General features: G+C 41.5%; 1 protein-coding gene and 1 long non-coding RNA gene across 3 annotated transcripts in view; one reads left to right on the top strand and one right to left on the bottom strand.

Annotated features, from left to right (window-relative positions):
- The window catches only part of LOC119015499 (neural cell adhesion molecule 2-like), a 499,946-nt gene extending 475,120 nt beyond the window's left edge, over positions 1–24,826 (top strand). The window contains exons 24-25 of the mRNA XM_037091542.1: positions 5,840–5,964; positions 24,412–24,826. The gene's annotated coding sequence lies outside the window, so the exon portion shown is untranslated. The remainder of the gene's footprint in view (positions 1–5,839; positions 5,965–24,411) is intronic.
- LOC119015508 lies at positions 12,510–19,334 on the bottom strand. Of its 2 annotated transcripts, XR_005073370.1 has the most exons (5): positions 15,750–19,334; positions 14,410–14,889; positions 14,232–14,291; positions 12,764–12,887; positions 12,510–12,679 (listed from the first exon to the last, which is right to left on the bottom strand). It is a non-coding gene; the product is annotated as an uncharacterized LOC119015508 (long non-coding RNA). The 2 variants fall into 2 exon arrangements; XR_005073369.1 differs by having other exon boundaries at positions 14,410–19,334.
- Positions 24,827–27,732: the final 2,906 nt, after the last annotated feature.

The raw sequence follows: 27,732 nt of genomic DNA, 5'->3' as shown, positions 1-27,732 counted from the left end.
TCATTTGGTGAGTTGTCCATCCGAATCGCGCCCTGTAATTACAATAAACGGTAATTACCATTGCAATTATCACACTGGGGTGATAATTTAATTGGGGTCTGAAATAAATAGAGATGTTCATCATGTCATAAATTAAGTCAGCCTTTCCTATTGGAGAAAAAATGTGGTAAATTAGAGTAGAATAATGCTACACCACCGCTCACCACCCTGTTTTCCTCTGGAACAGCTTGTTTATTCACGCATAGAGAAATTTATGTTATTCAGTCTGTATTTTTACCTCATTAATAATGTAAAGAGTTTAAATTTCTTCTCAAACTACAACTACTAGTGAGGATAAAACCTGTGGTGCTGTTAATGTTAATCATGCTGCTTAACACCATAAACTTTTCCAGGGTCATTCAGTTGAAATTGCTCAGTTTGTTCAAAAGTAAGCTATGTCTACAGAAATACAATTTATCATCCGAAGTGGGCTCTCTGAAATGTGTCAAAGTGGAGAAGATTGGATGAAATCAAGACTAAAATCAACTCTCCAATAGCTCAAAATTACTAAAAACCCAGAAAGTGCTACACCAGGTCTCAAGATGTCGGGTGTTTGTACCTCATCTTCGCTCTCTTACAGAAACAGATCTCAGTGTTGTCGGAGTAAATACCTCTGCGCTGAGAAACGAGGCATTCTGGGTTCCCCTCAGGATTTTTGAACGTGTTTGCCTGCAGCGGTTGCTGCATGTTGTATCACCTCGTTTCACTTCTCTTTAATTTGACTTCCCTCTGCTGTGGAAGGTCTAATACGACAGAAAATCTATACAATTAGCTTCTTTAAAAGAGTCATTAACGCTGCGTTTTGATAGAAATGGGCAAGGTGAGTTCTTCAGGCACAGAAGAACTTCAGCAGCACTCAGGCAAACACAAGGGAATACAAAATGTTTGCAATAATGAATGTATTTTGGAAAGATGGAGGCAGGTCAGAGTGCAACTAATATCTCTTTTATGGTGAGCACGGTTGCAAATTAATGAATAACCGAGACAAAAAAGTGCAGAATCCACCGCTCTTCATACCTCTGAAGATAAAAGACCGGCATTAAGAAGATGTATTTTCATGTGCTTCTCTCCCGGGAGCTTGTTACTCACTCGCACCCTGTAAGATGGAGGTCAACAACCAGTTTTTTGGGGAAGCGGAGCACCCCGTGGCGAGCTCATTTCGCCAAAGCTCCTAACATGATTTCCCCTTTTCCGTGCTCGCCTTTTTCGTTACCAGCCTGTTCTTATTAAACACAACAAAAACAGAAAAAAAAAATCTCAAAGGGTAAAACATATCCCTCGTATCCGTCAATTCTCTGCCTACAAATTTGCATTTAATTAGATGATTCATTCATAGGATTCAACCAAAAAACACATAATTAAATGAAAGCTGACACACCATCTGATTCATTTATCATAGGGGCAGTGAGGCAGGGTGAGACAGAGAGTACTGTATGTAAATGAGGGAATAGACTTTGCTTTTGAGTCAGTAACAACCCTCGGGAGATCCCTTTATTTCATCCCACCAGGCACCCTGATAAGATGTGTGTGCGCTTCATCCAAGAAGGCATGTTCGCCTCTTGTTGGGCACAATCAGCAGTTTTTTTGGTAATTAACTAATTTGGAGTCTGTTGCACTAAATCAGTCCAATTTTGAGGCTTTTGATAACTTCTGGCCGACGTACTGTGCAATTATGTTCACTGTAGCTCAGTAGAGAGGAGGGGCATGCACATTTTATCACTGTATATTTAAAGAGCAGTGGAAAATATCATAGCACATCAAGTACTTTATTACAGTAACACATTTTGAATATTAAAGGTGCACTTAGTAGTTTTGGAAAATAATCCATAAACCCAGAAGGGTAAGATTTGCTAGATTGGAAAGGTAATGAAACCATAAGCCTTCCTTAGAGGGAAATAAGGTCCCCAGATCACTGTTTAAAGGTGGCAGGGTCCGCCACATATAAATATAAGTAAAACAGTATGACACTGTGTTGTTCTTGTCAGTTTGTTTATTTGGTTTAATTCAGTTCTAAGAACAGAATTAAGCATTCTCTTCTGATTTAAAATTTCTAGAAATATTACTATATTTGTCATAAAAGTATAGATTGCCTCCAGTGATATCACTCAGTGGTACTCACTTTGCATTTTGGGTAATGTTGGCACCTGGTTTTGAAAGGGCAGATGAAGTGTGGAGTAAAAATGTGATATCTTTGGTTTGGCTGTATCAAATTTGGACCAGTGGACTGCTTGTCAGAACACGGTGCCTTTATTCTCCATAATGCAGCTCAGCATTCAGTGATTTAAATGCAACTTTAATGTCTTTTAAATTTGCAACAAGAATTTGTCAGTTGTCAAACGTATCACCATAGTTGCCGCTAACTGCTGCTAAGTGTAGCTGTCGTTAGCTAGTTAACTCAATTAGCTGTGCACTGTCCAGAGATGTTGCATGTAGCTCTGGGGAAGTGTGGGGGGTTTACACCACCAGCAGGAGCTTTGGACCTGGACAGGCCGGGGCTAGCTGATACATAGATGGTACATTTTCAACTCCACTTCTTACATATTGATCCTGTAATACTTCCTCAGCCATTCACTTTTAAAGTTATAGATAGCAGTTTTCATTGTTACTGGATATTTGACAAGCAGACTCTGTTGTTAAATTGGATTCAGATTGCAGATCAACCTGCAACAGGATTTACAGGAAACGATGCACGTCTGCTGCGGTTCAAAACATACCAACCGCAGGACTGTGTGATGTCAGATAGTTAAACAGTTAAATCCCTTCTGCTTATCAGGAGCTGCCAACAAAGTGGTCCTGTGAGCCATTTGTATAATCAGCAAGTGCATTCATTCATTCATTCATTCATTCATTCATTCATTCATTCATTCAGTTAACGTGTGCATCAGTGTAGAGGACTGAAACTACCAGAATCAAAAAATAATTGTTACTAAATATACAAAGCACAAATGTTACCACTACTTTACCCATCTTTTCTTTCTGACATTTACTCAGTATGTGCAAGACAGTGCTTACTGCCTATGCAATAAATTGTTCTCTGCATACTGTAGAATATCACGCCGGCAAAAGAGGTTAAAACGCTGCTCAGAATTACATAAAAAGCACATTCATATCTGCTGTAATATACCGCAGGAAGAGAAGAGTGACTTGCAGAACTAAAAACACGAGAGATGAATGACTCATCCGCCGAAGTTACATCCTTTTACTGCCTTGTTCAAAAGTTGGATGTCTCATTTGTGAATAAATGCAGCAGTCTGATTAAAACCAGCACAGATTGTGCGGACAGTATGGCAATCGCTGACCGTGGATCACTTTTTTTAATCACGGAGGGCAAACGCCTCAATGCAAAGGCTACGGAGGGCTCAGCCTGAGTGGGCGAGGGGCGAGTCAGACAGCTAGATGTAGGACGTAAGACTTTCTGATGCGTTATGAACCACAGTGGACTTTGTCTTTCTCAAACATGAATTTCTTTTTTACTACTTGTCTTTTCTGTTCCACTCTGCCCCACTGCAGGTCCTTGAAGCCAGAGAAACGAGGTTGTTGTTATCTGCATTGACACGGCTGTGAAGAGCGCTTGATGCTACAATAAAATAATACATACGGGGGCACATGCAAACAAGACGTGGTAACAGAGAAAAGACCTCCTTTCTCCTCCTCAGTCTGTATTCATTACCTTTCCCTCGGCGTCCCCTGCGGGCAGAAGTTAGGCATCAAATCGCTTTAGCTGCAGGAAACGTTCGCGGGCTGAGGATGCATTGTTTATGCCTCCCGTTGTTTGAAATAATGGGAATTGAATGGATTAGATGTGGCTAATGTAGCTGTCAACGTTTTTTTATTTTCTTCCCCCTCCTCGCACCCTCCTCAGGTTTCATTAACATCCCCAGACCAACAGCACCGCGGTGGCAGACTACACTTGCAGCGTCTGAGCATTCATTAAGGAGGAATTCAAATGTTGCTCTCTGGGAATTTGTCAGAACAGATGGTGACTGTTTCCAGGCCTCGGGACGGGGAACAGACGTCAGTGTTTATCTGTTTTGATAACTGACTTGCTGAATTGAAATCATGTGAGGACTTTTATTTTATTTTATTCTTTTTTTAAACTTTGCAGCCACGTTTGTTCTGAATGTATTCGTCTGCTGGTGACGCCCTGGGAAGCTCTGAGAATTTGAGTCTCCTAACTTGCACCGCATCTTGTTTGAGCAATGAAATGCAGTTGCTATGGCAACCTCGGCAGACGGATGACAGTTGGCCGGAGTCAGTTTAACCTGGAGTAGCCTCTCTTTAAGAGCAAAGAAAGCAATGGGGAGTGGGGGGGTATCAGATTCTCATGAGCAGTTGATTCTGCTTGTGTCTGATGACCACCCTCTCACAGGATGATTCAATCAATACATCTTTTCAGACGGAATTGCGTGTGAAAAACATTCCCCTGCCGAAACAAAACATCTATTGACAATACAAATTCACAGCCTTTGAAGGCTTTTCTGAGATATACTCATGGGAGCAACTCTGGAAAGAAATTACTTGCTGAGGATGGAAGTCGAACGCCACCAGAGACCAAATTAAGGTTTTTTGTTTGTTTTTTTTTTCGCCCTCACCGCTGCTGTAGACCCACAAACATGATGCCGTGTTGCTTCTTTTATCTTTATGAACAGAGCTCACAGTGTTTATCCTCAATGTGTCAGACGTACAGGCAGATTGTTTGCAGCGTTTTTGAGTCATCAATAAAAAAAGCAGACTTGTGTTACAGCCTTTCACTGAATGTCATCCATTACAGTACTCCATTATCACTGAACGTGTATCATCAGTTTGCAAATGAGCCAATTAAAGAACACGAAACACACTAAACAAATCCAGCCAAAGCCTTCCCTATCGCAGCCTATTCACTTCTCATTACGGCTCAGCAGGGATTTTTGTGGCCTTGAAAGCCTCATATTGTGGCGCAAAGCAGCTGCTGTGTATCTATACTCACGTCTAAAGGCAGCTTAGCTTCCTTTCCTCTGAGCACGGGGAAGACGGAGTTATATATATATTTTTTGTTGCCTTGGTGGTGATCCGGGGTGCAAGTAAGACCCAAGCCAGGGCTTAGCCTTTCTGTGTTCTATTACAGAAAATGGACGATCCTATTACATCGCTCGTAATCTCACCGAGGCCAGACAGGACGCGGGGGGATATCCCATCCACCCCTTCGTCTCCTCTGGCCGAGGGCACGAGCGCTGCCCGCTGACCTTCTCTAGTCGCTTTCCCAACAGCAGATCCACTCCAATAATGATTTCTCTGAGCCGCTGCGGTGCACTGTGCAGAACGTGAAGATGACGGCAGATGCGACGCGAAATGCTGGACGCTCGGAGTTCATGTAATGTGACATGAATAAAGAGATTGAAGTCCAGGTAGCTGCAGCAGTAGCAGACTAAGATAATAATCAGGGAAAGGAATTATGATCAGTCCGGGCCAGTTTTCTTGCTCACTCCGTTCACAGTAGTCCACGTATACTATTTGTTTGTTGTCGCCCATTATTCAGTGTGCCTGATGTGCAGGGCCTCAATACCTATTATTCTTATTTACCCCAGGAGCTTTGCCGCACATATGCCAAAAATACATCAAATTGTGTGGAATGATGGGGAATGGTGTGCTATGACTGTCAAGCTCAAAGAAGGCATACCCAAACGCATGAGATGGCAGGCAGGAATGTCATTTGTTGAAGGTTTTTTTCAGAATCAGGGAAACTTGACAGGAAAGTTTCACAAAGACTGGACTAAAATACAAACCATGATACACACTAATCTAATGAGGATATGTGGTGCAGGTGGAGTGAGGCGGAGACACACCGGTGAGGGGAACGAGTGGAAAAACTCAAGGAACCCGGCTGACCTAACAAAGGTGATGCAACGCAGGTGTCAAGGGAGAACAGCCTGGGACGGAGCAGTGGAGGTAAACTGGGCAAAAAGACAACACAAAACACAAAAAAAGACCATTTTGGTAGATTGTCACCAAACCATTTTCGCAATAATCGCAAAGAAACGCACTGTAACCCACTCTTCGTTGGGACCTTGGTGCTTTGCCATACCTTAACATAGAAAAAGTGATAACAAGTTTAAACAGGGCACGACACTTGGGACTTTTTGGGCTTAACTGGCATTTGACAGATAGCGTGGTTTTCGCTAAATCGTACTTTACGCATCGGGATTTTATAAAAGGTGTGTATTGGGGAATGTTCATCACATCATCGCTTGACTGGAGAGAAGCTCGGAAACGCCTCTTAATCTTTATTAACGCCCTACAGTTTTTCACTCCGCATTCATAATTAATGCATCAGACAAGTAGGGAGATTTGTTCTGGTGGCGGGGATGTAACTTTGGAAGCAAGCAGACTTGTACTTTTGGCTGCACATGCTTCCAAACGACAAGCGAGCCGGCCAACTCCCTCATAAGCTCCAATGTTAATTTTGACCCCAGTATCGGAATGAGCAACAAGTATGATGTGCACAGTAGATCACTCGAGAGTTGGTCTGTTGCACTTCCTTAACTAATGCCATTAATTCCAAAAACATTTTCATACATCTTTTTGTGTAATTCTGGGGTGATTGTTTCCTCAGACCTCTGACATGAACGGACATGAATTTATCATCATGATGCTTCAACTCGACAGGAAAGGTCATATGAGTCTTTATTTTGCAGATAATTTTCCATGCATATTCATCCTCTGTTTTTCATAACAAGAATCGACTCAGGAAGAGTTATATGAAGCGCAGAGCGCGGCCCTCCTATTTCTATCGTTTTTTTTTTCCATGAACCATTTACGCTGCTTGTGAATTTATCTGTAATTTTACAGCTTTCAGCAGCACTTTCCTCTCAGGCTTGTCTTCCTTTTAATGCACTCCCTCTCGTTGGCTCTCTTTCTCGTGCTGTCGATTTTCTCCCCACACTGGTCCACTCGCCCTCCACACACCGACTGAGCGCTGATGTGTATCTGGTTGCGACCAATCGCTTGTGTTGACAGACAGATCATACCATCGGGTTGACGGTGTGCAGTTCTGAGGGACTGCAGCTGCCGATGTGTTGGTTTCTCTCTGATTTACCCATTTTCTGTTTAATGCCACTGCTTTCATTCCACCACAACATTTATCTGACAAATAGACCTACTCAATATGTTTCTGAATAATATTGAACATATCAAAACAAACGCACTTATTAAATTCAATGCATTGTAAAAGAATAATTGTTTTTTTGTGTGTGTGTGTGTGTGACCCTTTTATAAAAGGTAGTTAAGATTCCTCGGCGTCTTTCAGAAGTTGTGAGCATTCTTTTAAGACACTTGAATTCAAATTGATTAAACTAATTAAACCATTCAAGGACTCAACAAAAGCAAATATTAAAGCAGTGCCCCTCAAACCTTATTAGAAGGTCAATAATTATCCAACTAAACAATGAATGAAAAGATAGTTAGATTGTGTTTATTTTGTTGTTCTCAAAAGTACCTTTTTCATTTACCGTACTTAATTGAGTGAAACATTCAGTATTTGTTGTTCCAGCATTCAGGCACCCTTGGAGCCACAGCATCTAGAGAAAAGTTATAATGACCCTTCAATTTTATTTGGAGGCCCCTTGGAGGGTCTTCACCCCCCTCGTTTGGACCTCTCAGGACTAAACTACCCGACACTATGGAAGACAAGGACAGCATTTTCAATCTTTATTACTATGAGATAATTAACCTGTTATCATGAGAGATTAAAGGGTTGTTTTTATTTTACTATTTCAAATGTTTATCATATCACAATGGTATCTCAACATCTGTAGCTACTGGTTTAAGATGAAAATGTCAGATTAACACATATCACTTAATTAATTTATATGAATTAGACTGTACTATTTACTTAATTGAATGATATATGTTGGTAGTTTCTCTTCCAGTTTCCTTGTGCCAAAGAAGATTTTTTCTGATTTCAGCTAACTGGACAAAAACGCATCTGCTTCTAACTGATACATGTATGTAAGCCTATCCATAATTAGCCATAATATATATAACCTCATAGCTTGTCTAACAAGGTCAAGCATTCAGAAACAGTTAATTTATATCATGAATGTTGAAAAGTTTTCTCATGACAAACTGTCTTTTTAAGCTTTTCTATCTCTAACTAAATAATTAACTTGTGCTAATGACAAAAAAAATTAAATAAAAATGATGGCATAACAAAAAAAAAATATATAACGGTTAAGGCCTCTCTTGGCTTCCATACAATGATACACATAGCACCAGTCAGAGCAGTGATAAATGATGTGATAAATGTGATAAATTATGTCATTATCTCAAGAAATCAAGCTTTAAATAACACAATGATTAACTAATGATAATGACAATCAAAAAAACAGATAATTACATGGTTTGTTTGTTTTAAAATTGCAGTCATGGCCTCTCTTGGCTTCTGTACAGCAGTATTTACAGTAAAGTATTGCAGCAGCTTAAACAGCTACGCCTGTATGAGCAGTGTGTCAGTGTGATGCTCTACTCTTACAATAATCAGTCAAGCTTTCCTACCTTTAGATAACAAAATGATTAACTTCTCATAATGATTTTTTTTTTTATTTTTTTTTTTTTAGAAGCGATAATGACAATTTTTTAAAAAGCAGTCTGGGTCTTTCTTGGCTTCTGTACAGCAGTATATACAGTAAGTTAAACAGCTACGCCAATTAAATGCTACTGATGCAAAGTTTCATTTGTGTCAACAACCTAATAAACTCACTTTAATAACTCACAGGGAACATTATTCTTTTCATACTAATCATACCTCACTGTAATTTCATTTAATTAGGATTTTGCATGGAAGACGTCTGCTACTCTTGCACTGTGGGGACGGTTATCAATATTTTCCACGCCGCATCTTAATTCTCTTCAAAGCCAGCATATCTGAAGTATGATATCGAGCCAATTGACTCCCTGGATTGCCGTCCTTGCTTTACCAGATGGCACGCTAAATCACATGTGAAACAGCAAAAATGAAATATGTAGCTAATGGCATAAAATCTTGGCAGCTTCCGAACACGAGCCGGGCCATGAGATTGATGAGGATCAAATTAATTTAGTTTGGAGTTTCTAATTAATGTAGCATTTTTTTTTTCATTTCATTTTAGAAAAAAGCGTGTGATTAGACTGCACTATAAGCAGGGAAATATCTTTTTCTGAATCAGACGCTCGTGTTTCTTGCACTTTGACTTGATCCAATTTGTGAGTGCTTAGATTTTGAGGAACCATCCTGATAGGCTGCAAAGAAAAAATCCTTAATTGGCGGTGAATATTTCTCTTGGGATTACTGCGGCTTGTTTATTCAGTTTCAAACTCCTCAGGCACCTATAAATTATAGATAGAAGGTGCTTTGGCATCATGATTTAATTATTAGCATTTTCATAATCACGCTAACGTGCTGTAATCCTTGAGCAAACTTGTTAAAATACTCTTTATTTCTCTTCATCTCTCGACTCCTTCCTTATCGTGCTATCATGCTGGCAGCCTCTGCAGGATCACTTCTGTAATTACTATCACAATCTCGTCCAGCAGACCTGTTTCTGTGTTGCCTGTGTGGGTTGGATTGTTATGACGGCCGTCTCTCACCTCCCTCACTCTGTGATTATTGTGTTTGTTTCTTAGCTCGCAGTATTCAATGACCCAACATCAGACAGTAGATTGGAATCTCGCAATATCTCCCCTCTGAGCTGACGTGAAATAAAGAGAGGAAACTCGTCTCTCCGTGATCACCTTTTTAGTTTTATTCCTCTCCGCTGACACGAGCGAATGTTTATTCTTCAAATCGGCAGAACAGAAAAGCGCAGCCCCGTCTCACCTCGTAATCTCTGATGTCATGCCAGTGAGCAGCGCTACTCCGCAGGGAATCAATTAGAAAAACTGGGGGAGAACACTTTGATACTAAGTAGGATGACGTTTTTTTTTTTAGGGATGCGGGAGCATTTCCTGGCTCAGCCTCAGTGGTGTTAATGCAGAATCAAAAGCTGCGGCTCTAAGCCTGCAAATTCCTCAGACTGCTAAAGAAGGGCTGAAAGAAGTTGTAGAAGTCGTATTTTGTTTTGTTTTTTGGCGAGGGTTAGTGCTGTTCTCAAATTTAATCAGGCAATCAAAAAAACATCGGTATAATTTGGGTGATTCTTTAATTTGACTCTCATGTCGTTGATTTACATCGAGCCGCCTGCCAATCCAAACCGACAGATTGCCTTTTTCTGGAAGCAGACTTTCCCATCTTGTATTTGAATCAAGTCCAAGGAGTTTTCTTTGGAGAGAAAAATCTAATTTGTGCTACAGATATTACCTATATCCAAGGTCTGCACTGGGAGGAAATGACAGTGGCTGACAACACGCACTGTGAAATTGATAGCAGCGGAAAAACCTAACTGGCACCCAGTGGTTTGGCCTCCCTCATGTAAGTCATATTATTAGTCAGTTCAGTGGACTGGTTAATGACATAGTGGTCTATTACACTCATGTCTGTAAACAGAGGCACATGTTGCAGGTGCCAGGAATCTGCCCGTCACAAGTTTGCCTTTATGACGGGAGTCTTCGTAAAGAGCTGCGAGCTTGTTTCCACAAAGACAAAGAAAAGCGCTCTTCTTAGGAAGCTCACACATCACCTCACGAGTATGTTTGAAGACGTGTTCGTTTTGTGCTCCTGTTCTGGTTATACCCATGATGTTTTGTGACACGACTTTTTTGATTAAATGTGGTGCGGGGTTATTTCTTGGTTTGTCTCAACAACGGCTGGATAGATTGGCACGAAATTTGGTCGACACATTCATGTCTCACTAAGGATGAACTATAACGACTTTGGCGAGCCCTTGATGAGTAATACAGACAAAACAAATGGCAATCCCATCAGCCTTAGTGGTGACTTGTTGTTAGTGCCATTTAGCAGATGTTAGCATGTTATGGTGATGAAGTAGGATTGAGATTATGGTTAGTATATTTCATGATTTTTTTTTATTAATATATATGATTTTAAGCCCCCATGATTCCTTTAAAATGATGGCAGCATCCTGTCACTTAAGCAGAATCAGTGTTTTTTGTTTTCGCCATCTCCTATTATCTTTTCTCCAGCAACCCCCCAAGAAACTTGTAGCATGTTAGTGTTTTATGTTACTATGACATCTTGCCCTATGAATCATATTTTGTCTGACATATCTAATTTATGGCTGAGCAGAGACAAACCCGATACGGTTGAATCTGTAATTTAAAGTTGATCATTTTCATATTACATATTCATTTTCATATCTCATTTACAGTTGAAGCAGTTATTCCCCGCTGTGCCAAAAACTTACCAGAAAGACGTTTCTAAAAAGCTGATTTTTTGACTAGTTCTCCCAGAGGGAGCATCAGACCCTGCTGCCCCGGAGCATTTCAGTTTAAATGTCTTTGTAAAGACTATTTTCATGGCACTCTCACTTTATTAGACGGCCCACAGTAAAAAGAGGCTGAAACGAGGGGGAAGTAACAAGCAATAAAAGTCCTGGCTGGGTTTAAAGTCAGAAACCTGCCTTTGCATGGTAGTTGCGTTCACTAGCTGAATGAAAAGACTGTCCTGAAGTTACCACTGTAGAAAATGTTCTATGCCAATGTGTATGAAATGTGTAATAGCCTCCTGCAGAATCCCATAAGTCAAATTAACACGTTTTTAAACAGTGGAACTGTTTCTAAAAGCTGACTTTTACATTTAATCTCCTCTGCTGCTCTCAATTTACAGTATATTTTATTGTGGTTTTGCGTGTCATTTACAATATGTAGGGCCCTTTTAAAAAATTGTATCCTTCACAATGGAGGTGATCCATCACCCCTGCCTCATTTTTAATCCCAGGTGACTGAAACATCAGTCAGGATGACTGAATGTCGATAGAGCGGTACAGCAGGGGGAAAGGAAGTGGAGTTAGAGGAGGAGGGGATGCAGATCCTGCCAGGAGTGATGGCTTTGAGACAGCCAGCATCTCATCTAGATATGATGAGTATCACTCAACAGCAGGCTTATGTGTGTGTGAGATACAGGACACACAGAAACGTCCTATAATACATAAATAGATGCTCATTTTTCTATCTGATGGATGCTTTTATCTATAACAATATCATGGCTGCATGTATTAAGGTGGCACCCAACAGCCCTGGCTGAGATAGTGTCATACTTTATCCAGTGGTGGTATATATATATATATATATATATATATATATATATATATATATATATATATATATATATATATATATATATATATAAAAATATAAATATGGTGTATATGGTGCCGACAGATGGTGATGATGATGATAACAGCCCCCCATGCTGCGTTCGAGGGCAGCTATTCAACAGACGCTGAGGAAAGTCTGGCTTTCTCGATCTTTAACTGACAAGGTTATCAGATATTCATGGAGCCTAATTAAACAAGTACAGTGTTGAGTCCCACAGCATATTTCTTAGTAATGACATATCGACCTAATTAATTTTTGGTTTATTGGAATATGATTTCAGCTCCCAAGTTCATCAGGTGCCCCTCTCTCCGCGCTGGAAATGCAGCGATGTCGGGCCAGAATCGCTTCATTATTAAAGAACTCGCGGTGTAACTTTTCCCTCTCAGCTTCCACAGTTGGTGATTTCTTGCATATTCTGAAATGGAATTCGGAGAACTCAAGCTTTGTGGGTCTCAAGAAACTGCCTTTACTTTTGTACTACCGTATCTTTAATAAGTACCTTCATAATGTATGATTTCTCAGCTGTCAATGCAAGGGCCAGTGCCAAAGCAGGAGGTTGGGTTGACCTTGGGTGAATAATAAGGTAGGAAATAGCCCGGCGTTTCCTTTGGTCTCCTGTTGCTCTAACAGACGGATGGAAGTCAGCGAATAAGATAAAACTTTACCGTCGTATGTTGCACGTGCATGTGTTTTTTCACCTCGAACAGCCTGTACATTAGCAGTAACTTCAAGTCAACTCTCAGTGAATTCAGCACTCATCAGAGGATCAAGTTCCTGAGGTCTAAAAGCAGCATGAATGTGTATCCTGCATGTGCATGATACAAACAGATCGCCTCATCTTTACCATAGTTATTTTTTGTAACAAGAATCTTTACCTGACCTTTAAAGAGCAACTTAACACCCCATTTTACTTTGAAGACACCCCCCCCTTTTTTTTTTTACCCCAGGACAAATGAACGGCCAACAGAATTTGTGCACAGGTAAATCATATTTTAACTCTGTGCTGTAAAAGCTTGCCAACCCAAGGTATGGTCCTCCCATCTGCTGTAATCCACACTGTGCTGCAGGCTTTCAGATGTGTCACCAATTAACTCTCACACACCTGTGGTGCCTCTGACTTCTACATCTTTATGCCATGAATTCCTCTGGTCAAACCACCCAATGTAAATGTCAGAAATCTAATTTGCGTTTCCATTTGACGAAACACCCAGAGAGAGGATGTTAAAATCCAAATTGCCCTCGCTCACATCGCCACAACCTGCTCTCCCTGACTGTATCGCCAACTGCTTGCATAATTGATTGATAATAGTAACTGCGAATACATAATGGATAATAATGGGAAAATGATAATTAGAAGTGAAAAGGCATTCAGCAGTTTCTCCTATTCAACTGTCAATAAAGAGGTCTTAACTGTGGATACAAAAAATTAAGAGCACCTGCCATGTTACATTTAATAAGGAATTTTTTTCTAAATTGATTCTGGCTAATGCTTTTTATCTTACCTGTGCAAGAAAGCACTTTCTCAAACTTCAATTAATGTGCGTGATTAAAAAATAGAAAATATTAACATAGAATAGCACAGTTCTGTGTACAGGAATAAAAAAACTGATGGGATTATGACAGAAAATAACTAGAAGGACATTATTCTTCATTTGTATCGTTCATTCTCAACCCAGTCATGGACCTGTCATATCACGTTCACATACACTACTTAGGAAATGGAAAAGATCACAATTTGGCTTACACGATTAAAAATATCTAGTTTTCATCTGGAAACTGCTCCAGCTTCTTATTAGAAATATCCTGTGGTTTCGAGTTTACAAACACCATCTTGAACAGTGATCGATGGCTTGGCAGCCATCTCTTCATGCCACCAGCATCCCATCGTTCTCCTGACATGAAAGTCACCTCACATGTAATCAGACCAGATATGAAACATATTGTAGAAACGTTGATAAGATACTTACGAATGACAAACTGAATGTAGGTTTGCAGTAATGTTTTATTCTGGCGACGCGACTGACACTCTCCAATGACAAAAGAGGACAAACAAACAAGCCAGTCCATCAATAACTTGTGTAAAATAGAATATCTTGGAATTGGAGGTTTGAATGCAGTCTGCATTAGCACAAGAGCGGCTCTTACTGTTTATGAGGCTGTAGGCAGATTTCATGGGAGGACAGGGGTCAGGATCATGTGGTTTATGTCAAGGATTTAAAAGACCATGGGGTCTTGTGGGTTAAAGCATCGAACAAAAAAGTGAAGACTCTGCTGTTTTTCTTTTAAGTCACCTTCCTGTATAAGCCCTGAGCGGAGCAGCAATATCATGTGAGCCTTATTAGCAATCCAAACAGAGTGCTGCTCGCTGCCCCATGTACCTTTATAAAAGTTGTTAAAATCCCAATAAAGGTGAGAGGGAACGCTGCCTGGATGCTTAAGTGGCCAGCCTGGACAGCCACCTGCATCTATCCCTGTCTTCTTTTGCTTAATTAAGATACAGATGTCAGTTAATGAGAGCGGACGCTGCTAATGAGTGATGCTAAATCCAATGGGTCGCAGTTGGCAGTGCCACATGTGCTGCTTTTGATCACGCTTGGATAGTGTCTGTCTTCCTTTGGAATTATGCTGAAATTATACAGTGCCCAGGTTATTTACTTTATAATTTATTAATCCTTTGTCTTGTTTCATCTTCCCTCGTGGCTGCTCCCCTTTTTTTCAGATGCAGTCACACGTCTGGCGAGGTGTGGCTTTAAATCACACGTCGTCGCTATTTTCAGAGTTTAAGACCATTTAGAAATTGTCATTTTTCCACCAAAACTCCTCTCCTGCACAAGCACAGTTGAGTAGCTTCATTTGACAGGAAAGAAAAACTCATTCCACCTCTCACACGCGACACCAGGATTAAATGACTTTTCCCTTTTAAAGCACAGCACAGCACTTTTTCTTTCCACCACGTATTACTTTTTTTTTTTTTTTTTTTATGGAAAACAGTAAAGTTGATGTAAGTATGACATTAAATTGCCTGTAAATGTACGCGTGAATGCATACAGCCGAGATCCCTGACGAGCCTAAGGTCGGAATAATGAGGAATTCATTTCTGGGGATGCGGAGAACGAGCCGTTAAGCCCACGTTTGCACACTTTGCTGCTTTCCAGCCACTTTCCACGCTGAACTAAAGTGTGAGATGGCAACATGATTCACATGGAGTCCTCTGAAGCAGACACACACACACACACACCAGACACACAACTCCCACTATGCTGGAGAGTTCTAGCTAATCCAAGACCTTCATAAAGCATGTGTTGGGCCTAAGTGACACATCTGTCATTCTGACGTCCGCTAGCATGGTCTGGACTGTCGGTTTCTAATCCATCTGTGCTCTGCAGAGACAGTCTGCTGCCAACTGGATCTTTGCTAAGCCTTTGGAGAAGCCGACTGAACGGCGGCTCCTGCCAACTTGCTGAAAGTTTTTATTTATATCTTACCATTTATTTGACCGTTTCCTGTTTCCTTTTTCTTTTAACACTTGCTTGTTTAAGTGAGTGTGTTAACAAATGTTTTTTTCTCTGATGAATCAGATGCCTGTGCTATCTGCTTTGATGTTGCCAGGCGATCAGGAGTCCATGGAAAGAGGGTGACTTTAATCCAGAGCACCAAAGGCAGAATAAGGCCAATGACTTTGATCTCCCTCATGCAAAAAACCCAGTAATTTTCCACTGCAATGCCACCGTGCTGTTAATATTGGATTAAAAACTCGCTCTTTTCTTCTGCTGTCCACTCATGTATGGCCTAAGGTGTGGATGAGGTCTGTCAGGGATGCTTCAGCATACTGCACAATAGAGATAGAGAGTGAGAGAGAAACAGAAAAAGCAATTTTGACATATCTTCCTCAGTGCCACGGTGAGGCAATTCAGCGCAGCAGAACAACATTTTCATGAGGGTATAAGAACTCAAACGTTGCACAGTTTGTTGATGGGCAACCTGTTGGCGTCTCTTTCAGCCTCTACCTGTTTACATGCATCATACCAAGTGGCGTGTTTTGGGGTAAATAATGCAATAGCAAGCTAGATGTAAAGATTTGTCTGTTTGTGCCTCAGGCGTAAGATTGCTACCTTTGTGCTGGCGGTTTTCTCAAGCAATCAGAGGTCATCGAGCTCATTCACAGCCACTCAGATCCTTGTGAAAGAACAGCGTCACTTACACAACAGGGAAGTCAAAAAGGCCATAGCAGTGTGAAGTTCAGATAATGACTCATTACCGGAAATTAACAGCCGTGGTGATGGTCCATCTAATAGCAGATGATGGATCCGGTAATAGGTTTTCAACAAGTGGTCATATTGTCATAACCAGGTTCATTAACAAAAGTATCTCCTGCACTGCTCAACCTCGAAAGCGGTCATGTGCTAATTTTCAAAAGACAGACGACACACTTTTGCAGTTCCTTGCTAGTTGTGAAGATAATGAAGTTGGAGGTTAAACGATTGCTGGTGGGCAAAGTCCTCGTCCTGTTAGACAACAGCTGTAAAGCCAATCAGCTGCAACAGTTAAACCGCTGTCAAGTGAAGAGAATCGCTTTGATCATTTTGCTGCAGTGCAATGTTCTGCTTGGAAATTTTGGGTCCTGGATGCCGCTTGATCTGCACTACCCTCTGGAAGATTGTCTTAGACCAAGCACATCCCCCATGGCAATGTCACTCCCTGACGGCAGTAACTCTGGCTGGACAGTGTCCTTTGTCACACTATAGAAAAGATACTGATTTTATATCACTTATTCCCTCTCGCCACTCTTAATCAACCATTTTCTGATTAAACATTACCTACCTAGCACCAAACGGTAGACAGACAAAGGTAGCAGCTAGCTGATGAACACAGTGGTGCATTTAGCAACTGAAGAGCCCTCGGTAGTTGGTGCAGACCAAAATCGGAGCTAAAAGGAAAATAAATGTTGGATTTCAATTTATTACAAGACAAGAAAAGTCAATCCAAATGAATGCTAATGTTGCTCTGTCTCTGCAGGATGTGTAAATTAGCAACTGTTTTTATGGAGAAATATAAAGACACCCTTACTTTTTCATCTTGTTATTTCCACTTAAGCAGGTAAACGAGGTAGTATCCAGTCGGTGCATGTGAGCTGTTTTCCAAGTATATCAGGGTACATCAACACTATATGCGGACCCTTTTAAGATAAATGAATTCACAAATGTCATTTTACCTTCACTTTTCCCAGCATGTGATGTGCCTTTGAATGATCTTCAGCATTTACTTTCTGTCAACACATTTGCTCACGTATTGCTTCAAAGACTTGCACCCTTAGCCGAGGTTGCGCTTTCATATCATTTAAATACAGCTTTTATCATCCTTTCAAACCTGTGACAAGTGACAGGTCTGATGCCAAAATCTGATTCTGGCATCAGACCTTCAAAACAAGGTATGTAAGATGTCACGGTCTCTAAGTGATCACAAATCTACATGTGTCGGGCATGGTTAACTGCGATGTAAACAGATGGAGGCGCAGCAGGAGACGCCAATATAGATGTACTTAAATGCTATATGTGAATGTATTGTGTGATCTGGTGACATAAGATCACATTTCCATATCAACTTTGGATACAAAGCATAAGTCTACTGTGGATTGTGGTGCTGCATCAGTTGCTTTTCAGATATCCAGAGAGAAAATGACAAAGATTGTATTTCAGAGAAGAAGAGACTGAGAGGCTTAACCTCTGACATGGCAGAGGTACAGAGAGCTAAGCAATCTCTCTTCAGGGTGAGACGCTTTCCTTGTTTGGGGGCTGAATAAGAGATTCTGGGAGGTAAAGGCGACACAAGTGCGAAGGAAAAAGTCCGAAAAGATACAGAGGGAAGAGGCAGAGAGGAAATTGAAGTGGCAGGGTTTGAGGCTGTGAGGCGAGAGGTGTGACAGAGGCTGCAGCCGAGACAGAGATCAGGTCATATTTCATCACTGTATGGACAATGGAGGGTGGGGGAGGTGTGGAAAGGCCATCAGAAAGGCCATTATGGAGCGTCAAGTCCAAAAGCTTGAAAGAGATTGTCAACACTTGGGTGTGCTGTGCTGACCCAGTGAGGGACGAGGGGGAGCGCTCGTCAAACAAACAGATGAATTTTTCTCAAACCTGTGCGTGATGCCAAAGTTTGCTGAAAATCCCCTGATGCCCTGTGAGCAGTTTAATGTGTGTGTCTGTGCATTTTAACACAATTTAGCTACCCTTCTAACTGTTTGCATTAACAGGAAAGTGAGATCATATTGTTTATGGCTTGGAAATCTCAATGCAAGAGTCTCAGTGTGGGATTGATTGTAAAAGGAGAAAGGGGAGTTAATGAACGTGGAAATGCTTCAGAAAGCAGCTCCCATGTTGTGATCGGATTATTACCGCTTCTATAAATCTCAACACTGCTCCTAATAATGAATACAGTGGGTGTTTTATTCATATATTCATACATTAACAAGAATCCATTTGCTTATTTCAGCTGACTCTAAAGTCTGGTGCTCACTTATATCCATCCTTTCAGTTTTCAGACGAATTTACTGACGTGGATTAAATGTTAGTGAGGTTTTAAATTACAGTTACACTGGTATTGCAAGTAATCATTACTTGTACTACAAAGGACTTTTAAATGGTTATGTCTGTCTCATTTTAATACTGATGCCTATCAAAGATGCAGAAGTATCCGCTGCTGCACCACCAGACTATAGAGCGGCTTCTTTCACAAGGCCATGAGACTCCTCAATTCATCCTCCGCACTCTACTCCATAAAATGGTTCTTGTGTTTGTTTGTTTGTTATATGTGGAATGCCCCTTTAATTATATTTTTTACCCAATTCACACTCTATAGCATTGATTCTATAGCAAGATGGGTCGGGGTTTTTTTTTTTTTTATATATACAAAGGGTCAAAGTTGATCTAGGAGAAGCAGAGATATCGTCTTTTTTATTCTGCGCATTTTCTTTGTCTTATCAAAACCTCGCACTGAATTACCCACGATGCAACCGGCCCACCAGTTTGACCAGTCAGATATTCGGGTGTGTTATGCTCGTAGTGGATATCGTTGCCTCAAGCGTTAGCCTCAAGTAGAGGTGAGGGTCAGGTTGAGGAGTTCTCGTCAGTTAATTTCTTTAAAACTCATTTTTAGAGTTTTAGTGTTTTAACTCGCGCTGACTCATGTGACAGTACTTGTTTATCTGATTCATACTAATGGGGTTCAAATCAAATCAAATTTTATTTATATAACGCTTGACTATTCGGTTATTTATTCCTTTTGATTTCCATCTTAATGCTTAGGTTTTTCACCCTTGTAATACATGCAAATAAACTCCGGATCTCTCAGAGTCACTAATCGTATGTAGCTGTTTATCAGTTCACCATCCTTCTTATTAATATGCAAAACTGCACACTGCATTCAGCTGTTATTATCAGGCATTTCATCTTCGCCTGTTTGATTCAAAGACTAAAGGGAACATATGGGTATATATGTATCTGTGTCTGTTTGATTCTATAGCGACTCATTTTTCAGTGTTGTCCTGCGATAGCGAGCATTTCTGACCCCCCCCCACCCAACACCATATCTGCCCTCATCGATCACAGATGTTGGTTGGGTCCAGATTCTGCCTTTAAGATGGATGAACACACTTTCCTTGGACCTTTTGAGATATGGTACATCCCACACCTCATGCAATAAAAGGATCGATAAGGTGTGCGCACGTAGATGTACACAGTGTATTTCTCCCTCCTTAGAATGGATCTGTATGCCACTGCAATCATGTGCATTCTGGGTGTTGTGAGGAGAGTCTTGATGTTTTGGCTTTCTTTGCCTGGCAATGACGAGAGGCAATTTGTTGGCGAGCAGCAGGTGGTTGGGTTAATTGCCCGCGGTGCTGGTTGGAGAGAAAGTGTCTCGCTGAGTGTGGAGTGCCTTCTGCACCGGCGGAGCTGGAGTCCGGATAAAGAACAGCAGTAAGCATATTGTCATCTCCCACCTCGCCACCCTAATCAGTACTGCTATGCACTCCCATTGTTCAACTGAACTGGCTCGCTTCCCGGAGGAATTCTCTCGTTCGCGCTCGCTCTCCAGCCTTTTTTCTTCTCTCCCAGTGCCACCCACATCCTCTTCTTTTCAACCCCTTTCATCTCCAAATTCACTTTCTTTCTCTCGCTCTCCATTGCTAATGCCGCTCGATCTCCCTCCCTCCCCCGTCTTTAGCATTGAACTCCCATTTCCCCCGGATCAATCCTCCCGTCTCCCTCTATGTTCATTACCTTCCTCCCCGTGCACCTTGCCCTCATTTACTGATACGTCTACCCCACCTTGCTCTTGCCCTTTCTCCTTCCGTCTCTTCCCCTTTCTCTTCCCTCTGTCCTTTCTTTTTCTTTATCCTCCCGGAGGAGCAGGATATTGATGTCAACACACACAGAGCTCTGAGTGGTTCTTAAGCTGCTCTGACCGATCCGCAGGCCTCCCTCCATTGTCCCAGCAACTGTAGGAAGAGACTTGATTTCCAATAGGCTTATCCCACCAGTCCTGCCAGTGCCGTGTCCATAAAAAGACGTCGAGGGGGTTTGACTAGATGGCTGTGGGGTTTGGCTGGACCGAGCATGCCTGGCTGTCAGTGTCACGTCTCCAGCGTGGTAATGGATCAAAGAGATGTGGGCGGTGGGTGAGCGGCAGCGCTGTAATTAAGTATTTGAAACCACGCTGGCAAAAATAGAAGTGGAACTAAAAGGACGGTTATGGCAATGACGGCTAAGGGAAGCAACATTTGATGAAATCAAGTTAAACTTTGAATGGCGATTACACGCCGGGGACATGAAGAATGTGGAGATTTGCGGTCCGCCAACACAAAGTGATCATGTGAGGGCAACATGGAAAACAGCGTCATGTGTTCAAATCTGAAAACGGATTCAAACTTCAAACTACTTATTTTTACACTTCTGACACGTTGTGAGAGTAACACTATTCTCCCTGGGTTGCAGAGGTGGAAGTAGCGTGATGTTGTCGTTTAAGGTCCTATTTGTGAGAGAAGTGATATTTTAGTCACAATTTGTCAAAATCGGATGCAGCGCGTCAGTATTTAACAGTTGGGAAACCCTAAGCATCAGTGTTTGACAAGTTTGGAACCCGAAGTGTCAGTGTTTGCAGACAACATTACAATATGGCCATTAGGGGAACCATACTTTTCTCAGTTTGGAGGGTACAACATACATGAATGCACCCGTCTATGTACAAAAACATACACTATCAGTACATTCCATTTTACACGGATAATATTTGGCCCCGAGCAACAAAGAAAAAAAATATATCATTGCAATGATTTATTTAATGGTTTTCCATCTAGAAAACAGTGAAGAATACCAGTGCGCAGTAGATGGGCAACGTTGTGCTCTTCTTTGTCAAACAGACCAGATCTAGATTGCAAACCCCATAACATTGTTAACACGGCATGTTAAACGTGTCGTATAGCAAGATAACTTTTCCAACAGGTCAACAAACATGTTATTTACCAGCAGTCAGTCCAGAGCTCTTCAAAGCTCGACCGTTCTTGTTTTATAACCTCTCTTTCTCCTGACACTTCAGTGAGGATGTTGGTCTCAAGTCTTCTTCACCAGTCTTTCCTCTCGAGACTCATTCTTATATCTGGGTTTGATTGCTTATTAACTCAATTTTGGGTGTTCTTTCATTTGTTGAAATATGGTCCTGCACTGTAACGTGGCTGGAAATGTCCTAAACCAATGAATTTTATTTTTATAGCCCAATATCACAAAACTCAATTTGCCTCAATTGGCTTTTTTACAATCTGTACAGCAAGTCTGTCCTTAGATCCTCGCTTCGAATGTAGAAAACTTTGCCCATGTGTAAGACACTCCAGGAGGAGGAGCAGAGAAAGGATTCCTCCACCAGGAAGGACAGACATGATAGATGTGTGTGCAATACAAATGCACAACAGAATACACAATTATAAAGTTTATAGATTGTAACACAGAAGTTTTCAGCTAATTATCTCATAGAACGTTTCTTGGAAAGATCAATGTGATTTGGGACAACTTGGGGTTTTTTCAGACTTAAATCTTTTTTTTTTGTTTTTGCATATTGACCCGTTTCGTTGTGCACCGACTCAAAGATTCTCAGGTAATTGTTTGGAACTAATTAATTGAAAATATTCCAATTAAATGCTATCGCTGTCTATCTATCTAATTAGTATGAGGTTCCACGAAACTTCGGAGCAAATTATTAGAAAATGAAAAACTTATTCAAATAAAGCCTCACCAGCACGTCTCACAGGATTAGGCAGTCAGTTGAATCCATATTGTGCTTTTTGTAATATAATTATTTATTTATCAAAACATTTTGTATTTTCATATCTGAAAGGTTGTTGACCCAGTTGGAAGGTGGCCATATACAGCAGTATGTTTGTCCTTTGCCATACTGGTCCTTTGCCTGATATAGTGTCAGTTAAGACAAAACATTTCTTTTTTGAGTGCGGATATTCTCTGTTATTCACCACAATCTTTACCCACGTGTACATTTTCCATGCCTGACCCAAAAGTAAACATCAGTACTTGCTGATGATTCGTTTTAGGAATCTCATATGTCTCATTTTAGACTTACTGGCTCATTTAGATGTTTGGAGTGAAAAAGATATCTGTCAATGTCGGGGTTAGGGGCGAAGTCAGACACTTACTGAGCATTGGATTTCGGTTAAGTTGGAAGCATCCCAGACAAAACTTGTAGGAGTTGCTGGATCGTTACCAAGGATTTCGAAGGCCTGCTGTTGACCTTCGACCAAACATTTGTTTTTATGAAAAACAGCTGTTTACTCTATGTGACGCAGCATGTAGGACTATTTATACACCCATAACACTGAGCAGATTACAGGTCAATCTATTTTGTAATTCATATTTATCTCGAGACTTCCATTGCAAGTATTTGCTGCTGACCTGGTGGAAATCATTTGGAATTAATGTAATTAGTTAATAAAGAAAATCATATTGTGGTGATATATTAACAAGACACTACATTTAAACAAACGCATTTTAGTTTTTGCTTTAAATGATCATGCCTTCCATATTCCCCATGACTGTACAACTGTGGTTGATCTTATATTGTCTGCATTGCTCCTTCACAAGGCAGGACGCTCCTCTCTCTGATCGTTCTTACATGAGGCACCTTTAAGGTCAGACAGATAAAAGATTCAGTGAGCCCCTCGTGGTGTTAATGTTGTGAAATTCCCCCCTTATGTACTTGAAAAGTCTTAATTCGCATGCGCTGCAACAGTGTTTAAACCCAGCTATACCTACTTATACCTGCACCATTACATCACCACACGAAATAAAAAAGGTATCTGTGGAAACTTTGCGATCTCGACCTGAATTTGAAATAAAGTTCTGCCAGTATCAAAGAATCAAAGGGGAAGCGGCATGCATCTGTAATGCTGCTCCTGCCAGACGGGGGAAGAGGAGGTAAAAGTTAGGGTAAGGACAGGAGAAGGAAGTCCACAGACATCTTAACACCAGTTTGACTCAAGGGCAACCTTCAGCATCGTATAACTTTTTCTTGTATTTCAGCTGACTTAAAGGCCAACGCCACCAATTTCCCACATTAAAGTGTGTTTACAGGTCTTGAGTACTCCTTCGCCGGTTGTGGCTCCAAAGGAAGCTACATGTAATCTGCTAAATGACCTCCGCTAAAGTCAGTCAGTGGCTTAGTTGCGTTGTGGGTAAAGTAGGCACACATATGCAGTAGTTCTCCTCAAGAAGACCTGTGAACACTTCAATGTGGAAAATTGGTGGCGTTACCCTTTAAGTGATCTTTTTTTTTTTAATTTTCGAATACATTTGCATGTGTTCTTTTGATTTATTTTTTTAATGCCACAGCACCACAGGCAGCTGCACACACCTCCTAACCCTACCTATGGATGTTTACTTTTTATTGTAACTCCACATTCCGCCCCCGACTGTCTATATATAGTACTGACTGGAAATGTATTTTCAGGCATGTCTGCACAGTGACATTTCCTTCCACAGCAGATGAGGTCTGCGTTCTTACTGATGTTGTTTATGTGTCTGTGTATTTTTTTTTTCAAACTTAACACGCTGCCTCTGTATTTTTTCTCCCCAACCCTTCTCTTCAAAGTGACATTAAAGGCACCCGTCATGCCTGACGATCAAAGAGCAACAACCAAAGCGCCAGGCTCGCCGCCGTGCCGCTGTCATTTTCGCTCTTTTAAACAACAAAACAACAGGGACCTTCGAAACTCACGGCCATTGTTGATGAACAAGCGGTAGTCACGTGGTCGACTTGGGATGCCTCAGCCTTTTGATTCTTCTGTCTTTTGTTTTGACATGAGCGTGTAAAGACATTTTGAATTGACATAATTGATCCTGCAGCAGTTATCACAGTCCTTCAAGAACCCGTACTCAGACCACAAATACACTTTGTGCACTGTTGTCATGGCAGTCAGAAAGTTTTTCAGCTGCTGAACGATGTTGTGGTTAATTGTTAATCGTTAAAATGAGACAAAATTGTCCACATCCAGCAGAAATTCCATAAGATCCACACATGTAACAGGTTGACAATTATATTATGTAAAAAAATGGCAACCAAGCTCAGATGAGTCATTGAAGCAGACATGTGCCCAGATATACCTTAATTTAAGCCTGTTTGATCAACTTTTTTTTAGAAAATATTGTTGTGGAATTCACTGTTGAATCCATAAAAAATGTGTTGAAATAAATATCTTGAGTCTAAATGTCAACGCGAAGCTTTCCCAATCAGTTCGGTGCAGAAGGGTTTTCTTGGAGACAGCATCTCAGGGCCATTATTCCTGGTCCAGGCTACAACATATCAGTCTCACGATAGACCGCCCTGACAGGTGTAGGGAACGAGAACAAAATGGATGTCAGCTGCTACAATTTATAGTTTCTATCTGTACAGTGGGTGACAAGTAACATTAAACGAGAGACATTGTACGTGGCCAGCTATGACAAATTGCACGCGATCCGTGACGTTGACCAATAGGCCAAATCAGAGACAGCCAGAATCACACACACCTCTTTGGATGCCTTTCTTTGTTTACATCCCTCTTCCCGGAAGTTGGCCACTAGCTCCTCCTTCCTGTGACATCATGCAGGTTGAGTTCAAAAGTACAATATTTGCCTCCAAAATGCAGGCGAGTCGAAGTATAAAGCTGCAGAAAAATGGAGGTACTCAAGAAAAAACATTAGGGTGTAGTTTATTGGGACAAAAGTTGAAAGCAGCGTTAAAATGTCCTTGCTACGTGCATTGATTTAATATTTATTGATACTTACTCATGAAATAAGAGCACAGGTAAGGCCAGTTTAGGATGTGCTATGCTGTGGACTCATTACTTGTGGATCTCACGGTGTCAGTGGTGACTGTCGGTGTCAGTGAGGACGTGGATTCCGGCGGCGGCGAACATGAATCGTCCACACAGCGAGCAGCCGGATTGTCAGGGATGCATCAGAAAGGGATTGTGTAGCTCTGACGCGGACACAGAGGATAGAGACATGCTTGAAAGGTTGAGGTATTGAATTTTACTTCCTGACAGCAGAGTGACCTTTCGGCTCTCGAGGGAGGACGAGACAGAGATGGATCTCGCAGTCGTCCGCCTTGCTCTCTGCCGTTTCCTCCCACAGGGTTAAGAATTAATGCTCCTTTTCTACCTCTCTGCTGAGCGAGGAGGGCCACTGTAACACTGGGAAGAAACAACCTCACAAGTGGCTCTTCTCATGTGAACTTAAGCAATTAAAGGAGAATCGTGGGAATTAGCTCGACGAGAGAGCGCGCCGTCTTGTTCCTCTCGCATTGCAGAGGCGCTTGGCTCGCTGTTGAACCTGGCAGCACCGGGACAGTTCGAGAAAAGGGGGCAGAGCACCCACACAGTAAATTGCACCCTGTTCTCACCGATGCCCTGTTTCCCTCTTCACACCTCGGTAGAACTGCTATTCATAAATATATGCAGCATGACCGGGCCAGGTCCCATGCTAATGCACTGAATACCAATGAGACTCGTCTTGACTCTCAGACAGCCAGGCAGCTCTCTTCTTCTCTGGTGCCTCTGGGCAGAATTTACAATCTCACACCCCCATTTCTGTGGCGGTAAGGTGAAAGTTACAAATCACGGTCTCATCTGACGGCCCCGCTAACACTCCACAGGATCACCTGGTGTCTTAAGAAGTTACGAGATAAGAATACGCCTCAACAGGCTGGCTTGTTTTATCTCTTCTGTAATGCATCTCTTCCACAATGAGCCCCGAGGAGTTTTTTGTTTTTTTTTCCCCTTTGCCCTTAAAGTTCACCGACTCCTTGGCTTCGCTGGCGCTGTCTCTGCTTTGTTCCAGCAGGGAAGGTTTGGAGCTGCTTAGGTGGCGTAGTCACGTACCGCAGGTCCTCCTGGCAAAGCTACCGGGAGCTGAGAATGATAGACTTGGAATGACAGCGAGTGATTTCGCTCTCCATCTATCTTTTCGAGGCATCGCACGTGGCGGCCAACGGTGCGGCGGCTGTCTACGCTCCATTACTCCGACTGGCCAATGAGCCATCTACATAAAGGGCCTCATTGATTCCTTTTTACTCATGCTTTGTGAGAATATACAGAGTCGGTGGGAGTTAAAGACTGATACATCAGGATGCGGTCCAGTGGGTAAAGACAAAAAACGTCCAGCGGAGCATCGGGAAACCTTCAGTTTGTAATGTGTTTGTACTTTTTCGTTGGGGGTTTAATTGTTGGATCGTTGGGGTCAGCGGTTAGGATTCAGCGTCCTGCTCACGGACGCTTTAGGAGGACGGATGCTAGCAGATCACGTAGCTAAGAGAACATGCTCTGCCCTCAGCGCTGCACTTCTTACTTTTCACAGGATCCAGAGCATTCACCGTAAATTCTTCATGAGCATGTCAACTATTGTTGTGAAAAAAGCAACTCTATATTTCATACCTTGGGTTTATTTTGAAGCACCCGTCGGCTAGAACATCTGTGATGTTTGAAAAAGATTTTTGCACTCAGCGCTCAGAAAAGTAGCATGAAATACCTTCAACTAATGTCACATTCATATCACATTAAAGGGCCAATATGTGGTTTTGAGGATTTTAATGAGAAAAGAAAGATCTTTTTGTTGTGTCTAAACAAACTAAATAAATAAACTCTCGTCTCAATAAACAAACTGACAGTTTCACTTTCATGTGGCGGACCCTGCCACATTTCTAGCTTCAAACAGTGTTCTAGGGACCTTATTTTCTTCTGAGTACAGCTTGTTTTCACAGTTATGGAAAAAAAACATGTTTTCGAGTTTTCTGTTATTACCTCTTGAATGCTGTGATATATAAAATCAGCTGCAAATATAGTCGCCTCATGTAACTAATACTCCTGCGTTTGTTTTCAGACGTGGACCGCACACATTAGCCGCTGCCTGAGTGCAACACAACATCCATCATGCC

The sequence above is a fragment of the Acanthopagrus latus genome, chromosome 24 (assembly GCF_904848185.1).
Source record: "Acanthopagrus latus isolate v.2019 chromosome 24, fAcaLat1.1, whole genome shotgun sequence".
Taxonomy (NCBI): Eukaryota; Metazoa; Chordata; class Actinopteri; order Spariformes; family Sparidae; genus Acanthopagrus; species Acanthopagrus latus.
Note: the sequence above shows the minus strand (reverse complement) of the source record. Positions and strands in the feature narration are given on the sequence as shown.